Here is an 18,345-nt window from a genome sequence, read left to right as displayed (position 1 = left end):
CCCGTTCTAATTAACAGTTGCATTATAATTTCAAACGTTTGCCTGCCAGTTTAGCAGTTTGGGAAGACAATGGAGCTAGACTCAGGATACATAACTAACTATATTTCACAGTTGCTTTTGATTAGCAGAAAGAAAGAAACAAATTCAGAATTCCCTGCCTGTGCCTCTCAAACTCTTTGAGGAAAGGCCAGATGAGAAAGCAAATTGAGAAAAGAATCATTTACCGAGAAATCAAAACTATGGCAAAATCCTCCAGATGCCAAGGATGCAAGGTCAACCTTAAAATAAAAGCAAAGCAGTCTCAGTAAAGAAAACACAACCTCAGGATTAAGGTCACTTTAATCTGCAGAACCTCCATTTTCCTGATCTGTACCAGACCCTCTCCTCTTTCTTTTATGCCAGACGACCTTGATAATTGGCTCCTTCATTTTCTAACATTTTTAAATGTGGCACCTACATGCTGAAAGGAGGAATAAAAATTCTGACTCAGTTTAACAAGACAGGAATGCATTTCCCTTTCTCATCTGGTTTAAAATACATCTATAGGATCTGTTAGAAAGTATGAACATCAGGATTTTTCTCATTTAGTCTAACATTACACAAAATGAGGAGCTGGTGCTTAACCAAGCAGTTTATTGAAAGTCTAGCCAAGTAAGATTTGCTATTTAGATTGATAACAGTTGAGCTTTTTTCAAATTGGGTTAAACCAACCATGTGGCTCCATTCCAGACCTTGTTAATTATTGCATAGTTCATTTTGTCCTGGAGAGAAAAAAAAATTCTTTTTCATCTGTGACCAACACAGAAAAGGTGATAATGTGCCAGCTCTCATTACCAGTTTAGAAACATTCCATCAGAACAAAGCTGGAATATTATCAATGCAAAATTAATCCACTGGTCAGGAAACTTGCTCTCTCAGAAACTGTATTACTTACAGTTGCAGGCGACTTTCAGATACTCGTTTTAAATATGACTTCTTGTGACAACCTTTTTTACATAAAAAACATGGAAATATAAAAAATACAAACAGTAGGCCGTACAACTCCTTGAGGTCTTCTCCACCTGTTCCCTCTGCATACCTTCAAGTTCCTTTAACTCCAATCATTATATCTAACTCCTTCTCGAAAACATTCGATGTTTGACCACAACCGTGTTCTATTGCAGAGAATTCCACAGGCTCATCACCTTCCAGATGCAGAAATTTCCCAGTTTCTCAGTCCTAAAAAGGGCCGACTCATATCCTTGGACTGTGATTCCTTGTTCTGAGTTCCAGTTATTGGAAACATCCTTTCTGTAATTGCCCTATCTAGCCCTGTTCGACTTTTAACCTGTTTCTATCGGAAAATGAAGGGGAATCCTGAACTCCTGTAAATATAGTCCTAAGCAATCCAGTCTCTTCATAAAATCAGTCTCATCATACCAGGATATCAGTCAAATAAACCTTTGTGCTCTCCCATTGCCAGGGCATCTTTCCTTGGATTATGGAGGCTAAAACAGGACACTATATTCTGGGTGTGGTTTCACTAAGGCCTTGTGCAATTGTAGCAAGACATCTCTGCTCCTGCACTGAAAATCTCTTGCTACGAAAGCCAACATGAGTCAATGGAAGCAGCCCCTCAGTTCAACCTGGCCATGCTGAGCATGTTCCCAAACTAAACAATCCCACCTGCTTGCTCTGGGCCTATCCCTCCAAAACCCTTTTATTCATACACTTATCCAAATGTCTTTAAAACGTAAAAAATGTTTAATGTATCCATCATTTCTCCCGAACACTAACATCATGTAAAAGAATTTGCTCATGTCTTTTGTAACTCTTTCTCCTCTCACCTTAAAGTGATCTCTCCTTGTCTCGAAATCGCCTAACCATTCACCTTATCTAAACCGCTCTTTATTTTAAATCACCTCCATAAAGGTCAGCCCCCATCCTCCTAATGGAGAAAGTGAGGTCTGCAGATGCTGGAGATCAGAGCTGAAAATGTGTTGCTGGAAAAGTGCAGCAGGTCAGGCAGCAACCAAGGAACAGAAGATTCAACGTTTCGGGCATACCGTCTCAGACTCCTCCCTCCCCTTCCTCGACCTTTCCATTTCTATCTCGGCCGACCGAATCAACACGGACGCCTACTATAAACCGACTGACTCCCACAGCTACCTAGACTACACCACCTCCTACCCTGCCCCCTGTAAAAACGCCATCCCATATTCCCAATTCCTTCATCTCCGCCGCATCTGCTCCCAGGAGGACCAATTTCAATACCGTACAACCCAGATGGCCTCCTTCTTCAAGGACCGCAGATTCCCCCCAGACGTGATCGACGATGCCCTCCACCGCATCTCCTCCACTTCCCGCTCCTCCGCCCTTGAGCCCCGCTCCTCCAACCGCCACCAAGACAGAACCCCACTGGTTCTCACCTACCACCCCACCAACCTCCATTTACAGCGTATCATCCGCCATCATTTCCGCCACCTTCAAACGGACCCCACCACCAGGATATATTTCCCTCCCCTCCCCTATCAGCGTTCCAAAAAGGCCACTCCCTCCGTGACTCCCTCGTCAGGTCCACACACCCCCACCCCCCCACCAACCCAACCTCCACTCCCGGCACCTTCCCCTGCAACTACAAGAAATGCAAAACTTGCGCCCACACCACCTCCCTTACTTCTCTCCAAGGCTCCAAGGGATCCTTCCATATCTGCCACAAATTCACCTGCACCTCCACACACATCATCTATTGCATCTGCTGCACCCGATGTGGTCTCCTCCACATTGGGGAGACAAGCCGCCTACTTGCGGAACGTTTCAGAGAACACCTCTGGGACACCCGGACCAACCAACCCAACCACCCCGTGGCTCAACCCTTCAACTCCCCCTCCCACTCCACCAAGGACGTGCAGGTCCTTGGACTCCTCCACCACCAAACCATAACAACACGATGGTTGGAGGAAGAGCACCACATCTTCCTCCTAAGAACCCTCCAACCACAAGGGATGAACTCAGATTTCTCCAGTTTCCTCATTTCCCCTCCCCCCACCTTGACTCAGTCAAATCCCTCAAACTCAGCACCGCCCTCCTAACCTGCAATCTTCTTCCTGACCTCTCCGCCCCCACCCCACTCCGGCCTATCACCCTCACCTTGACCTCCTTCCACCTATCACATCTCCATCACCCATCCCCCAGGTCCCTCCTCCCTACCTTTTATCTTAGCCTGCTGGACACACTTTCCTCATTCCTGAAGAAGGGCTTCTGCCCGAAACGTCGAATCTCCTGTTCCTTGGATGCTGCCTGCCTGCTTTTCCAGCGACATTTTCAGCCCATCCTCCTAATGTCCAGTGGAAAAAAAGTCCAGTCTATCTCACCTCTTCTTCTAACCCAAACCCTTCATTACTAGCAAGTTTCTTCTGAACACTAGCTTAATAATATCTTTCCTCTAACAGAAAGACCTGAAGTGGACATGGTACTCCAGAAGAGGCCTTACCAACTTCCTGCACAATCTCAACATAACATACACAAAGGATTACAAATTCCATATTCCAGTGAGTTGTGGAAGCTCAGTCTTTCAGAATGTTTGAACTAAAGACTGAAATGTTTAGACATCAACATAAAAAGGGATAATGGGAATAGTATGGGGGGGGGTGGGGGAGAGAGGAGGTACTGAAGTGGATATTCAGCTCTAATTAGAATGAAGGGTGAAGCAAGCTTGATAGGATGAATGTACCATTCCTACATAAATCAGAAAGGTGTGATGGTGAGAACAACAATTGATTTTGTGTCCTCAAATTTCAAAAGAAAATTAAAAAGTCATACAGCACAGAAAGAGACACTTTGGTGTCAAACCGGTCTCCAAATTTAAACTAGTCCCGTTTGCCTACATTTGGCCCATAGCCCTCTAAATCTTTCCTATTCCTGTACCTGCCCAGATGTCTTTTAAATGTTGTAATTGTATCCACCTCTAGCACTTCCTCTGGCAGTTCATTGCATATAATACACCACCCTCTGCATGAAAAAGTTGCTCCTCAGGTCCCTTTTAAACTTTTCCCCTCCCACCTTAAAATTATGCCCACTAATTTTGAACTCCCCGACCCTAGAGAAAAGATCCTTGCTATTCACTTTATCTATATCCCTCGTGATTTTACATTCGATCAAGACTATATAATGTCTCCAGGTTCACTGACAAGATCATTGGCGAGAGAGAAAGCTGTGGGGCAAGGAAAGAGGCTGTAAACAGTAATGGACAGGTTCATTGAGTGGGCAAGAAACTGGTGGCAGAACTTTACAAACTAACTCAGTGACATCTTAAAACCCTGTTCTCTGCCCTGTACATTCTTTTAGACCCAGTCAGTTTTTGTTTCTGAGGGAGGGCAGTTTTCAGATTGGATATTATAACATTAAGTGTAAGAGAGTTTCCCTATATCCCATCTCATCATCTACTTGGGTGTCTATTTCATGTGAATTCTATGTAAAACATTGGCAGATGAAATGTGATTCACATTTGTTGGAAGAGAGAAAACAAAAACAAAAATAATGAAAAATCATTGAATATTACTGTTCAAGGGCTTAGGATGATCTTATGTACAAATATTACAAAGTTAACATGATGATAGAGCCAACAAATAGTAGGACAAGTTGATCTGTAGGTGAAATTAACTCTCAGGAAGTGGCAAGTGTAGGTACAGTAACAACATTTACATGGAACACAATAGTACAGCACAGTACAGGTGATTCAGCCTTCTATATTGTGTTGACCTTTTATCCTACACTAAGATCAAACTAACCCACATACCATTCATTTCACTATCTTCCATGTCCCTAATACCAGATTCTACTAGCACTGTTGGCAGTGTATTCCATGCATCCACCACTGTGAAACGAACCTACATCTGACATCTCCCCCGAACCTTCCTCCAGATCACCTTAAAATTATGCCCCCTCGTGATAGACATTTCCACCATGAGAGAAAGTCTCTGGTTATCCACACCATGTCTTTCGATGTCTTGTACACCTCTATTAAGTCCCTCTCATCCTTCTTCACTCCAATGAAAACAACCCGAGCTCCCTCAACTTTTCTTCATAAGACATGCCCTCCAGTCCAGGCAGCATCCTGGCAAATCTCCTCTGCGCCTTCTCTAAAGCTTCCACATCTTTACTATAATGAAGTGGCTAGAACTGAACACAATATTCCAAGTGTGGTGGAAGCAGGACTTTAAAAAACATTTGGGCAGATCCATGAGTTGGAAAAGTTTTCAGGTATGTGGGCCAAACACAGGCAAACAGGACAAGTTTCATTTGGGAAACTTGGTTGGCATGGTAGAGTTGGACCAAAGGATCCGTTTCCATGCTTTAGGACTCTAAATGCAACAGAATGAACTTTGATTTTGCAGATGTATGAAAATGAAGTCAGTGACAAAAAGCCCATCAAGTGATGAGTGGCATGAAACAAAGGAACAGTGAATTGTTGCTTTGCAGTAAGTTTACAGCAATTGATAAAGTTTCAAGATCCCACTGGAGAGAAGAACAACAATTTCCATAAAGATTGTGAAGAATATTCACTAATGAGGAAGTGAACCAAATTTTGCATAATTTGCCCAAATATTGCAGATAATTTTTTCATAAAGTCACTACGGGTTAATTTTCAATAACACATTTAGAACTATCCTATCTTATAGTTATTTGAAATTAATGCTGGCCATTGTAGTTACTTAAATTCCTCTCTGAACCACATATTATCCTGACTTATGGCGATAGCATTGTTACAAAATTTGGGAGCAGATTTGTAACTCGGGTGCTCATTGTTGTGGTTCTGTTCGCCAAGCTGGGAATTTATGTTACAGACATTTCATCCCCTGTCTCGGTGACAACCTCAGAGCTTGGGAGCCTCCTGTGAAGCGCTTCTGTGATGTTTCCTCTGGCATTTATAGTGATTTGTATCTGCCGCTTCCGGTTGTCAGTTTCAGCTGTCCGTTGCAGTGGCCGATATATAGGGTCCAGGTCGATGTGCTTATTGATGGAATCTGTGGATGAGTACCATGCCTCTAGGAATTCCCTGCCTGTTCTCTGTGCGGCTTGTTCTATAATAGTAGCGTTGTCCCAGTCGAATTCATGTTGCTTGTCATCTGAGTGTGTGGCTAGTTGGTGTTCATGGATGCGGATCGTTAGCTGTCTTCCTGTTTGTCCTATGTAGTGTTTTGTGCAGTCCTTGGATGGGATTTCTGAACATTTCTGAACTGACAGCCAGACTACTGAGACCACTAGGACTCATAACAGCACACAAGCCAACAGCCACTCTCAGACAACTCACCAGGACGAAGGACCCGATACCCAGCATGAGCAAAACCAATGTAGTGCACAAAGTCCCATGCAAGGACGTCTGCAACACTAATTCCCAGCTCAGCGAACAGTACCACAACATTGTTACAAAATCTTTGAACTCATTCCCAAAAAGCATGAGTGCACCTACATCATCGGGGCTGCAGGAGTTGCAAGGCTGACTACCCATTACACCCATATTCCATGAACAAATAAAAAATGCAAGAATACAGCAATGTTTATCGTCGAGGTTTTCAATAACATTTCCTGTTCAGTTGTGTGGCTTGAGAAAGGAAGAAAACAAAAAAAAAGTGTTAAACCTTTATCATCAGCTACAAAACAATGCCAACTCAATCCAATTGGAGAGAAGAAAATTTTTTTTCAAAAAAGCAAGCTACAAAGGTGTATTACTAATCAAAATATAAACAACTCCAATGACAGCAAAGTCAAATAAAAAGTAAATCAAGTTCAATATTAGCTTCTCCTCTCTTAACAGTATCAAAAATTACCACAAGTTTGATTCGCCCTCAGGTGAAAGTACAAAATGGGGGGAGGGGGGAGGTTGCCAATTGCGACAATATTTGGCGGGAATTGGGGAATGTAAACTGGGGGCAGCTTTTTAATGGTAAATCCACATCTGTCATGTAAGAATCTTTCAAAGGCAATGGATTACAATTCAGGACCAACATGTTTGTGTGTAATCAAAGGACAAGGGTGGCAAACTTCAGGAACCTTGGATGACAAGAGAAATTATGAACTTAGTCAAAAAAAGGGAAGCTAACATAAGATTTAGGAAAGAATATAAAGAAAGAACTTAAACAAGGAATGAGGATGAATAAAGGGGCCATAAGATACCCTTGGCAAACAGGATTAGGAAAGCAACGGCCGAGTGGCATTGTCGCTGGACAGTTAATCCAGAGACTCATGGAACGTTCTGGGCACCCAGGTTCAAACTCTGCCACAGCAGACCATAAGTTTGATAATATCTTAAATTTAAAAAATGGACCATAATCCATTATCAATTGTCAGAAAATCCCACCTGGTTCACTCATGTCCTTTAGGATCTGAGCAAGCATGTTAAAACACCTTCTGAACTATCCTGTCTACATGTACCACAGACTTCAAAGAATTGTGTACCTCAATTCTTAGGGGTCTACTCTACTATACTATTTAAGGCCTTATTTAAATTGTTTGTTGAACCAAAATGTTATACCTTGCATTTATCAAAATTTAAATTCCATCTGCCTTCAGCCCAGTGACCCAATGGATCAAGATCTCTTTGTAATCTTAGATAACATTCTGCACTGACCACCAAATCACCAATTTTGGTGTTGTCCACCAACTTACTATGCCTTCTGTATTCTCATCTAATTAATTTATGTAAAAGGACAAAACTCCAAATCTTGTGGAACACCACCTGCAACAAACCTCCACCATTTACTGTCTATCGCCTGCTGCTCAGCCAATAATGTATCCAATTAGCAAGCTCACCCTAAATGTAACTTTACTAATTAGTCTGCCATGCACAAGGTTTTATCAAAGTCCAAACAATCAATGTCTACCCTCTTCCCTCATGACGGTTAGTTCATCAAATAAAGAAAATTCAGTCAAGTTTGAGACACACTATTGCCCCTCGCACAAAACCATACTACCCCTAAATCATTCCTTGGCTCTCCAAACACATACAAATCCAGTCTATCAATATCACCTCCAACAACATACCCACCATCCCAATCAGACTCCGGTCTCTCTTGCTCCCAGACGTTTCTTTATAGACTTTCTTAAATGAAGGCAAAGCATCCGCCAGTCTCCAGTCATCTGGTGCCTTATCCATAGTTATAAATGATGCAGAAACATTTCTGCAAGGGGCCCCGTAACTTCCTCCCTAACTCCCCACAATACAGGAGATCAGGTCCTAGAGATTTATCCATCTTTATACTTGTCAAAATTTCTAGTACTTCCTCTTCTGTAACGTAAACAGCTTTAAAAACATTATGTTCTTTCGTTTTCTAGCCTCCATTTCTTTCTCCACAGTAAAAACTGACATGAAGTATTAATTTAATACCTCTCCTGTTTCCTGAGGTTCAACACAGAGGAACTCTTTGATCTTGAAGGGGCCCTACTCTGATTGTGCTCTTGCTCTTCATGGACTTCTTTGGATTGTCCTCAACTTGTTTTGCCAAGGCTCACATATTCTCTGTCTCCCGGATCTCCCTTTTAAGAATGCCCTTCCACTCTTTATACTGTTCAAATGTTTCACATGAAATCAGATGTCCATATCTAATAGGATTCTTTCTTCTTGCCTGGAAACTCTATTTTATTCATCCACTGTTCATTGAATGTTTTATTCATTGACAAGCTGGATAAGAGTTTAGAGAGAGGGGACGTCAACGACAAGTCATCAAATGCTTTGTTAATTACCTTTAATGATTTTCAAAGCAAACAAGTTCCCAACTGTAAAAATGCCTACTTCCTTTCTGCCCTCAACGGTGTAAGGATCTGTCTTTTTTTTACTGAAAAGCAGTGGACTAAAATGAGACGGAATGGTTTCAACACCACTATTTTGAAACTATAGCTGCAGATTTTGAAAAGTATGTAAAGTACACCCATGGCAATCATAAATAGCTATTTGAACAAGTAGTAATTGAAGTGGTTGAACACAAATGATTGAGCTCGTTGAGTGCAACAAGGTGATGTCTGATCCATGGACTAGTGAGCAGTTGATGATAAAAGGTCTTTTTCTGGATCAGTGGTACTGGAAGAGCACAGTTCAGGCAGCATCCAAGGAGCAGCAAAATTGACGTTTCGGGCAAAAGCCCTTCATCAGGAATAAAGGCAGTGAGCCTGAAACGTGGAGAGATAAGCTCGAGGAGGGTGGGGGTGGGGAGAGAGTAGCATAGAGTACAATGGGTGAGTGGAGGAGGGGATGAAGGTGATAGGTCAGGGAGGAGGGTGGAGTGGATAGGTGGCAAAGAAGATAGGCAGGTCGGACAAGTCATGGGGACAGTGCTGAGCTGGAAGTATGGAACTCGGGTGAGGTGGGGAGAAGGGGAAATGAGGAAGCTGTTGAAGTCCACATTGATGCCCCGGGGTTGAAGTGTTCTGAGGCGGAAGATGAGGCGTTCTTCCTCCAGGCATCTGGCAGTGAGGCAGTGGCAGTGAAGGAAGCCCAGGACCTCCATGTCCTCGGCAGAGACGGAGGGGGGAGTTGAAATGTTGGGCCATGGAGCGGTGTGGTTGATTGGTGCGGGTGTCTCGGAGATGTTCCCTAAAGCGCTCTGCTAGGAGGCACCCAGTCTCCCCAATGTAGAGGAGATCGCATCGGGAGCAACGAATACAATAAATGATATTGGTGGATGTGCAGGTAAAACTTTGATGGATGTGGAAGGCTCCTTTAGGGCCTTGGATAGAGGTGAGGGAGGAGGTGTGGGCACAGGTTTTACAGTTCCTGCGGTGGCAGGGGAAGGTGCCAGGATGGGAGGGTGGGTTGTAGGGGAGCGTGGTCCTGACCAGGTAGTCACAGAGGGAACGGTCTTTGCAGAAGGGGGTGGGGAGGGAAATATATCCCTGGTGGTGGGGTCTTTTTGGAAGTGGTGGAAATGTCGGCAGATGATTTGGTTTATGCGAAGGTTTGTAGGGTGGAAGGTGAGGTCCAGGGGCGTTCTGTCCTTGTTACGGTTGGAGGTATGGGGTCTGAGGGTGGAGGTGCAGGATGTGGACGAGATGCGTTGGAGGGCATCTTTAACCACTTGGGAAGGGAAATTGCGGTCTCTAAAGGAGGCGGCCATCTGATGTGTTCTATGGTGGAGCTGGTCCTCCTGGGAGCAGATACGGCGGAGGCGGAGGAATTGGGAATAGGGGATGGCATTTTTGCAAGAGATAGGGTGGGAAGAGGTGTAATCCAGGTCGCTGTGGGAGTCGGTGGGTTTGTAAAAAATATCAGTGTCAAGTCGGTCGTCATTAATGGAGATGGAGGGGTCCAGGAAGGGGAGGGAGGTGTAAGAGATGGTCCAGGTAAATTTAAGGTCAGGGTGGAATGTGTTGAAGTTGATGAAATGCTTAACCTCCTCGCGGGAGCACGAGGTGGCGCCAATGCAGTCATCAATGTAGCGGAGGAAGAGGTGGGGAGTGGCGCCGGTGTAATTACAGAAGATCGACTGTTCTACGTAGCTAACAAAGAGACAGGCGTAGCTGGGGCCCATACATGTGCCCATGGCTACCCCTTTGGTCTGGAGGAAGTGGGAGGATTCAAAAGGAGAAATTGTTAAGGGTGAGGACCAGTTTGGCTAAACGAATGAGATTGTCAGTGGAAGAGAACTGTTGGGGACGTCTGGAGAGGAAAAAACGGAGGGCTTGGAGGCCCTGGTCATGGCGGATGGAGGTATAGATATTGGGTGTCCATGGTGAAGATGAAACTTCATCTGGGGCTGGGGAAACAAAAGTCTTGGAGAAGGTGGAGGGTGGTGCCCTGAACGTATGTGGGGAATTCCTGGACCGATGAAGGGAAGACGACAGTATCGAGGTGGGTGGAGATGAATTCGGTGCGGCAGTCAGGCTTGTGGATCTTGGGTAGAACCTTAGGTAGTAAAGAAATATCACTCATGATCAATCAAAAATCACTTAAAAGCCTAATACAATAAATAGCACAGCCTGAATGAAGGTTTAAATCATATTTATCAAAAAGTAATTTAAATACATTACATTGAAAAAATGGTGTTAATACAGGGACAGAGGGTTAACATTACCACCTTCAGGTGCAGTTTTAGTTGCAGACGTGGATGGCTATGGTTGATTTTCTTCTGACTGTTTCTTGATGGTCGGTTTTGATTGTGAGATATGTAGGTAGAAAGGCATACGTTATGTTTAAGACTAATGCAATTCTGCAGGGCAACACAGTGGCACAGTGGTCAGCAATGATGCCTCACAGCGCCAGGGACCTGGTTTTGATTCCCACCTTGGGCGACTGTCTGTTTGAAGTTTGCACATTCTCCCCATGTCTGCATGCCTTTGCTCCGGGTAGTCCGGTTTCCTCCCACAATCCAAAGATGTGCAAGTTAGATGAATTGGCCATCTAACTTGCCCACAGTGTTCAGGGATGTGTAGGTTAAGTGCATTCGTCAAGGGTAAATGCATAGTAGGGAAATGCGTCTGGGTGTGTTACTCTTTGGAGGGTCAGTGTGGACTTGTTGGACCTAACAGCCTGTTTCCACACTGTAGGGATTCCATAATTCTATGAATTGCAGGGTTTATACACAAATTTACAAGATTAAATGCTGGTCTCGGGGGACAACAATGAGCATTCATTACTTTAATTTTTGAGATGAAACTGCTCAGTGTATACTACTGCACCTCACATGCTCTGAAGGCAGCTGACATCAGCACGTGCGCAGAACGAAGCTTGCGAAACAATCACCGCTGGAATCACACTATTGTGAACAGAGGTATGCATTCTTGAAAATACCGTTCCCCAATTTTTCAGTGAATTCTATAGCTAAATTGCTTTATACGAGAACCACCTGTACTCATGGTTTTGGTACCCAAACCAAAACACTTGTAACTTAGCACCATGTAAATCACAACTCCATTGATTCTACCTCAGAATTAAAGGTTATGCATGCAAGCCCCCTTTATGACATTTAGGAAGAGGCCTGCATCATACTGAAGCCTGGAAAATTCCAGAGAGGTGAAAAATACTACATATATACAGTTAATACACAGACTTAATTTAGAAGAATACAATGCTGCTTTAAACAGCTTTCTTGCTGCAATGTTTCCTCAGCTTGCCACATCAGTCACCATTATGATTTCACAAAACTGCTGAACTATATAGATAGATGCCCACTAAGAAATAGGTCGAGGCAATCCAAATCTCTCACTTTGAAAACCGTTAAAACCGAAGACACACAATAGGTCCTATTCAGTGTAGAATGAATTGGAAACAGACATAGGAAACAGACATAGGAAACAGAGAGAGAAAAACAAAAAAAAATGAGTACTGCAGCAGCATTCTTATTCACACAATTCCTCAAATATTGACTCTCAGGACAAATTTTAAAGGTAATGCAATACCCAGTGGTTGCGTAACAAAAAAAAAATGAAGAGCAACTATACTTGAAGTCTCAAGTCACAAAGGAATTCAGAATTATCGATAGGCTGAACCACTGTGCTCTTAACTGCAGGCAAAAACATATTAATGGAGTCAAAGACTTCAAACCACTTTCAAAAACAAACATATGCGAGAGCTGCGTTCAGTATGGATCTTAAACAATTCCAAACCATTTGTCCCTTACAAAGCCATCATTTTGCTGCTATGTTCAACAGGTGCAACATTCAAACAAATGAAGAAACAAGCAAAAGACCATCATAGAGTCAGAGATGTACAGCATGGAAACAGACCCTTCGATCCAACTGGCTCATGCCGACCAGATATCCCAACCGAGAATTTTGAGAACTTATTCTGACAAGGTAACTATCTTGCATCATTATCATTTTAGTTGGATTCAACTGGTAACAATTCTATTGTAACAAGAAAAAGTGAGGCCACACCCCCCCCCCCCCCCGAGTTTGAAATCAGTATCCAGCTGACAATTCACTGCAATACAAAATAGCTGCTGTGCTGTTTGGATCGAGAGATATTAAACAAACTTTCTGTCTGGTTGTTTAGGGGAAAACAAAAGACCCCATATCATTGTTAGAAGAATTATTCATGGCCTGACCAACTAAGAAACTATAGCTGTTCACTTATTGTTTCTGGGACCAGATCCTAGATAGCATTAAGGCCACTGATTATAAATATTTGAAACAATCAGTATGCAATCAGGGACTAGATAAGTTCATTTTAATTTTAAGTGAAACAACATCATGGAATGATATTACCCCATCCCATAGAATTTTTCAAAACTCCAATCTTGATTTCCAAATAATTTTTTTTAAAAAGTCAAATATTGACATAGTATGCAAATTCCAATCATTATACATGACAACAGAATGTGAAGAGATCAGCCTCTTGCTCAATACTGGTATCACAGAACGTAATCCCTTTGATTGTTCCATCTGTTTCAGCATTGCTGCATCTCAAAGCACAAGTTAAAAGCCTAAAATAATCAGCATTCTCAATGAGTGAGCTACTCAATTTTAAAAAAACAGAAAAAGATGCAGCCAGCATTTAATCTATAAAGTTTTCACTCTATCATGAGTAATGTGTTATAGAAGGTAGCTGATCATAAGTGCAAGTTGAAGTAGAATAGAGCAGCTCTCTGATAAAATCCAATTTATTAGTCTCACAGCTGGGAGATGGTGCTTGCACATGTTATTATGTAGTAAAGTGCATCACCTTATGCTACTTAATGAGAACTGAAGCAACGCAAAACATATTACACAAGAGTGGAGTGGAAGGGCCATCTTAAAAGATAAAAAGAATATTCCAAACAAAAAGCTGTAGGTCAACAGGATTTTTCAAGTCAAGTCAAGTAGAGAATGTACGTAGAAATCCAAAAAGTCTTGACAAAACCTTCAAAAGACATTGATACTACTTACAATATTTACAAATAAAAATATTGACATTTCTAACAATACACTTCCATTTGTAAAAAATCAGGTCTTCCTACCCTATAAATAAAATTATATTTACCTAGTATTACGAACCTCTAAAACAAAACAGGTCTATGGCATTTGGGCCTCCATTCTGGGAATGTACTCAAAAAGCTTAGGGTTATTCCAGGAGAAATAATTATAGTTGGTACTGACTCTAGGAGTTGAACCAATTAATTTGCGGCAGATTTCTAAAACATGGTTTAAAAATAAAAATGTGATAAACGTTCTTCTAGATTTAAGGATGGACAGATAGCAATATAAAATTTACATTTTAATAGCACCTAAATGCAAATTAATCTAACCAGGCACTTCAGGAGCATGAAACAAAGCGTAGCACCAAGCTACTTAAAGAAGCACTTGATCAGATCACCAGACGTTTGCTCAAAGTGATCAGGTTTAGGGAGCAATTTTGGAGGTGGAAACAAGGTTGCAAGGCAAAGATCTGCAGAGAGTATTCCAGAGCTTGAGGATGCAGCTACCAAATGCATGGGTCAACCAGAATTAGAGGTTTACACAAAATGCAGGGCAACATGGAAGTTGCATGGACTGATAGCTATAAAAATAACCAACATACACAAAATGGTGGTAAGGAGCATAGATGTTGAAAACTTCCAAAGAATTGCAAGGAAGAGAAATAAAAAGAGATGGGTGCAGGTGTCCATGCAGGTGTTAACCATCATCCTAATGAATTTGTAATATTTGACGTCCATCTTTAAATCGTAGAAAACAAAAGTATGAAATACTTGTAAATAGCATGAATTTAAAAGGAATACCAACCAAAACGTATCAAATTTAAATTAGTTGAACAATGTTGGGAAAAATAAAGATTTAACCATCTCCTTCAGAAGTTTTAAAAGCACTCATAAAAACCAAGTACTGAGGATGCTAGGACCCTCAGGTAACAAGGCATGGTGAAGAAACTGGGGTCTTGTATCATCTGGCTAAACAGAAGCAAAGTTAATGTTGAGTCCAACATGACATTTTAGAACTTCTGAAGAGAAGCCATATCAGACTTGAAACTTGAACTCTACTTCTCTCTACACAGATGCTGCCAAACCCAAATTCTCCAACACTTGTTACCCTCAAAAAGTCTGTGCGCATGACTATGAATGTAATAATTGGACAGGGCAAGCTAACGTGTAGGGTACATGTTACTGGCTGGCCACTTGACCCAAAAGCATCACTGAAGTCCAGCATGATCTCCTAACATTCGATCCACGATGGCCTTAAGGCAAAAATACTTTCACTGTGCCATAAATTTGTGCAAGAACTACATTCACCACTGAAATGTTAAATTAAAGCAGAGACCTTGTGAACTTCTAATGCTACTTCATCTGGCTGAATAAACAAGTGTCTCTAAAAAAACCCTTATTTTTCCAACAACCAGCTCAGACCAATTACCACACATTTCCATGGCAAGTAGGACTTGAACGCTCACCTCTCAATACCCCATGAAATGTCTCTAGGCTTGCTCCAGTGAGATTCCATAATGCCATCTGTTTACATATAGTTGAACACAACAGATGCACAATTCCGAAGGATTAAGTGCCTGATGTACAACCTCCTCATTTCACCATTATAACTAGGCCTTGTTCGGTTCTTTTTCTTGAGATTCCTATACACTCGATGCAACTGCAATACACCAACTTCTGTGAACAGCCAAAATTTATTAAACAAGTACAAGCTGTGGAGGATCACCTGACACTGTATTGCTTATGAAGCATGTTAAGCAAAGCTCTCTGAACAAAGGAACAGACCTCCCTTTAATACAGGATTTTATATCACCATCAGTAATGTGCACAAGACAACCCCCAGCCAATCTCCCATAGTCACATGCCACTCAAGACAATATAATGATTTGATTATTTCCAAAAACAATGTGAGGTAAATCATTGCTTAAAGGCAAGATCGGTGTAAATCTTTTTTTAAACTGCACGGTGTGTCAGAATTTTAACTGCAATACTCTTTGATTCTGAATAGGAGATGACAATGTAAATTTTCTTGCAAGACAGAGAAACATACTACCCTACCCCAGGACTTGAAGGTCAGCAGAGCAAATTAACCTTTTAACATCTCATTCACTCCTTTTATCATTCTATGATAACCACCTAAATGGGGCTGAAAAAGGCACTACCAGCTGATTAGACTAGATTCGATTAGATTGGATTCCCAACAGCGTGGAAACAGGCCCTTTGGCCCAACCAGTCCATACCGACCCTCTGAAGAGTAACCCACCCAGACCCATTCTCCTCTGACTAATGCACCTGACACTACGGGCAATTTAGCATGGCCGATTCACCTGACCTGCACATCTTTGGACTGTGGGAGGAAACCGGAGCAACCGGAGGAAACCCACACAGACACGGGGAAAATGTGCAAACTCCACACAGACAGTTGCCAGAGGCTGGAATAGAACCACTGCTGTGAGGCAGCAGTGCTAACTATTGAGCCACCATGCCACTAGAGTCTTATGAATAAGACTCTGACTGCAAGTACTTTAACATTATTTTATTGTTTATTGACACACAACATACAATGATTATAACAACAAGAATTACTCGTCTACGCTGTAGATTGGATCCCCCAGGATGCTCCCATGTGGAAAAAACAAGTGTTCACCAGTAAAGTTCTTAGATCCACGGTCATTACTGACCATTCCATCCCCTACAAGTTTAGTGGAGACAAGCTAGTCATCCAAAGTCTTCTTCAGTAAGGTCTAACCTGAAAACAAAATCCAGTCTGCCCTTACACACCATTCCACAGAGAAATCTGAATTCTTGGATAAGGGCAGTTAATTACTTCACAAAACTGACAAGTCTTCCATTCTTGCGGAGATGCTTCAGATGGAGGATACCAGCGCGCGCGCGCGTGTGTGTGTGTGAGAAGTGCAGTAGCTACAGCTGCAGGGTAGGTGAATGCAGCATTCTTTGCTGCTTCTGCTCCCACTTTGCTGTCAAATGGAACAAAGTCAACTGGCTGTTCTGATATTAGCTTAATCAGTGAACCTTCATAGCCCTGAAATGATTGAAAGACTAGGTAAAGCTCATGTGGTTTAATATCCATAGGAAAGCCACTGACAAAAGGCACACGGATCTCCTCTTCACCACTGTTAACTTCTTCACATTTCATGCTCATGATGGGAGCTGATTGAATCCATTGGATCAAGTTGTGGAGGGGCAGGTGATGGTCTGAAGGCATGCTTTACCTGTGATTGGAGAAACTCCAGAGACTATATTGGCTGCTGAGAATATCTTTGCATTTCCTCTCTCATTCCTTCCTTGCCAAGATGAGTATCAATATGAAGGTAGTCACACATTTAGCTACACTAAATTATGTCTGCCTATTTCAACATTCTCAGTCATCGTGAATCTGTGACTCTGTTCACTATTTATGATATTAAGTTTGATACAATCCATAAATTTCTAAACAATTCACACGTTATAAAAACAATGATCCTAAAACCGATCCCTCTGGGACCCCATTCAGCTTATTCAAAAATTATTTTCCTTTATTAAATTATTACTTGGCTAATGCAAACATTTTTAGGAAACGTATTTCTTAGTTCCTGATTTTGAACTAAGTTTATCTTTAACTTCTGTTACGATAGACTTTATGCAAAGTTACACTGGAAAATATCATGTCTTCATAACAAGTCACATACTTGCAACTTTCATGTCAGATATTGAATATATAGTAACAAAATGACAGTAACAAAACAATATAGTAACAAAGTCATATTTACAAATAATTGGCTTTTTAATCTGATGGACACTTGCCCAGATAATATTAACCTGCCAAGAATATGCAATTGAAGCTTAAAAAAGGTACTGGAATGATTAGATGAAAATTCTTTTCACTTTTTGGTTAAATCTGAACACACTGGATATTTCTAAAAACTTGGTTCTATGAAATTAATGCAGTTCTATAAAATTAATTAATAAAGTATGTTATTAGGATGGCATTAGACCACAAATACTTTGGTTTTTACTTAAAGAAATCTGGTCAAAGGCCACAGGCTGCATGTGTGTTGGGTTTCCTTTCCTAACGATAAGAATAGAACATAAGTCAGTTTAGAATTCCAGTACCCACTATGCAAAGATATATTCGCACTTTAACCTCAAATATTATTATCAAAGACTTAAGCATTAATTGATATTTCTGAAAATCAAGAGTTGCGCATATTATGGAAGGATAATACATTTATTTCACCACAGGTACAGACACCCTAGTTTGAATATTTGCCAACAGTTTAAAAGTTTTTTCCAATGCAAGAGAAACTCCCTAATTTCATTAATTGAACAAATTAATCTAATGCTAAAAAAAATGAAGCTTAATTCATTGTGTCCTTTGTTTCACACATTCAATAGTTCATTTCCAAGACTTGGTAATTTGTGAGCCGGAGATAAAAATCTCTTGTGACTTACAACCACTATTTATGTTCCAAGCCAAAGT

The 18,345-nt window shown here is 41.5% G+C and overlaps 1 protein-coding gene across 10 annotated transcripts in view; it reads right to left on the bottom strand.

Annotated features, from left to right (window-relative positions):
- Positions 1-18,345, bottom strand: part of arvcfb (ARVCF delta catenin family member b) — a 323,925-nt gene that overhangs the window by 249,392 nt on the left and 56,188 nt on the right. The gene's annotated exons all lie outside the window — the stretch shown is intronic.

The sequence above is a fragment of the Hemiscyllium ocellatum genome, chromosome 24, assembly GCF_020745735.1.
Source record: "Hemiscyllium ocellatum isolate sHemOce1 chromosome 24, sHemOce1.pat.X.cur, whole genome shotgun sequence".
Taxonomy (NCBI): Eukaryota; Metazoa; Chordata; class Chondrichthyes; order Orectolobiformes; family Hemiscylliidae; genus Hemiscyllium; species Hemiscyllium ocellatum.
Note: the sequence above shows the minus strand (reverse complement) of the source record. Positions and strands in the feature narration are given on the sequence as shown.